The 2,093-nt window shown below is 36.5% G+C and overlaps 1 protein-coding gene across 4 annotated transcripts in view; it reads left to right on the top strand.

Annotated features, from left to right (window-relative positions):
* The first annotated feature begins 261 nt into the window (after positions 1-261).
* LOC106877850 (FMRFamide receptor) overlaps positions 262-2,093 on the top strand; it is a 171,332-nt gene continuing 169,500 nt past the window's right edge. Inside the window, exon 1 of one of the 4 annotated variants that reach the window (XM_089351775.1) lies at positions 262-500. The gene's annotated coding sequence lies outside the window, so the exon portion shown is untranslated. The remainder of the gene's footprint in view (positions 501-2,093) is intronic. The other 3 variants (XM_014926882.3, XM_014926883.3, XM_052967100.2) reach the window with 3 other exon arrangements.

Genomic DNA, 2,093 nt, shown 5'->3' with positions numbered 1-2,093 from the left:
TTTCTTAAACGTTGTCTATAGTTCAGTTTCTGGCAAGGAATGGAGAGGAAAACGTCCCAGGCATATACAAGGAAAAGAGGACAGATCTAAAGAAAGAAACTAATGCGACGATTAGCTTTATACGAACAAACCTGCCCGCGCGCACACAGACATAGACAGATTCCAATAGATAGATAGAGAGAGAGAGAGAGAGAATAGAAGTGCGCACGCGTTCATACACATACAATATATATATATATATATATATATATATATATAAGCACAATCATACGACTTTTCATATTAACATGTAAATTTACAACTACTACTACTACTGATATTGTGGCTACTGCTGCTGTTGCTTCTGCTGCTACTACTTGTGCTACAACTACTACTATGGATATTTCTGCGTTAGCAGACGACAACAGAAGTTCCAAGCAAGCAAAACTTTCGCTTCTCAATAGACGCAAACTGGATTTGCTTTTACTTGTGTAACTTGAAAGTGTAACGAAGTTGTTGAGGTAGGTGTTTTCTGTTTATGTTGTTGTTTCTGTTCCCTCGGGCTGTATGTTGGCATGTACTTAAATCTGAGTGAGTGACTGAGTGACTGAGTGAGAGGACGTGTGTGTGTTTGTGTTTAACGACTCTCAGATATACAACCTTACATAACACACACACACACACACACACACACACACACACACACACACACACACACACACATATATATATATATATATATATATATATATATATATATATATATAATCGGTATATATAGATTTACATATATGTTTGTATGTGTGTGTGTATATTTTTTATATATATATATATCTATGTATGTATGTATATATATATATGAATTTATGTATGTATATATATATATATCTTCTATCTTTTGCTTGTTTCGGTCATTGGCCAGCTGTTATGCAAGGGCTTATCCCTCAATCACCCCCTGTTCTTGTTTTCCTTTTTCTTCAAAGTCTGGCTCTTATTCTAGCGGTCTTTTGCGAACCAACAAGTTATTAAGACGTAAGCAAACCTACACCAGTTGTCAACTGGTGGAGGAAGAAAAAACAGAAACACACACACACACATACACACACATACACACACACACACACACACACACACACACACACACACACATACATCCATATATATATATATATAGATATATATAGATATATATATATATATATATATATATATACATATCTATATGTATGCATGTTAACTTTTATATATTCTTTTATTCTTTTATTTGTTTCAGTCATTTGACTGCGGCCATGCTGGAGTACTGCCTTTAGTCGAACAAATCAACCCCAGAACATATTCTTTTCTAAGCCAATACTTATTCTATCGATCACTTTGTCGAACCACTAAGTTACGGGGAAGTAGACACACCAACATCGGTTGTCAAGCGAGGCTGGGGAGACAAACACAGACACAGAGAGAGAGAGAGAGAGAGAGAGAGAGAGGAAGAAAGAGAGAGAATGGGCTCCTTTCAGTTTCCGTTTTCCGTCTACCAAATCCACTCAAAACGTTTTGGTCGGTTCGAGGCTATGTAACAGAAGACACTTGCCCAAGGTGCCACCCAGAACCATGTAGTTGGTTAGCAAGCTACTTACCACACGGCCACCCTCTCTTTCTCTCTCTCTCTCTCTCTCTCTCTCTCTCTCTCTCCCTCTCTCTCTCTCTCTCTCTCTCTCTCTCTATATATATATATATATATATATATATATATATATATATTATTTGTTTATATATATATATATATATATATATATATATATATTTATATAATTCCACTAAATTCCCTCACAAGGTTGTGATTGACCTGGGAATAGGAAATATAATAGAAGGCACCTGCTAAAGTACCACGTAGTGGGACTGAACCAGAAACCACACACATATAACCACACACATATATATATATATAAATTTTATATATATATGTGCATATATATATATATATACAAATATAGGCGCAGGAGTGGCTGTGTGGTAAGTAGCTTGCTTACCAACCACATGGTTCCGGGTTCATTCCCACTGCGTGGCACCTTGGGTAAGTGTCTTCTACTATAGCCTCGGGCCGACCAAAGCCTTGTGAG

Source organism: Octopus bimaculoides, chromosome 1 (genome assembly GCF_046866305.1).
Source record: "Octopus bimaculoides isolate indiv1 chromosome 1, ASM4686630v1, whole genome shotgun sequence".
NCBI lineage: Eukaryota > Metazoa > Mollusca > Cephalopoda > Octopoda > Octopodidae > Octopus > Octopus bimaculoides.
The sequence above is the reverse complement of the archived record's forward strand: the minus strand, read 5'-3'. Positions and strand labels throughout refer to the sequence as shown.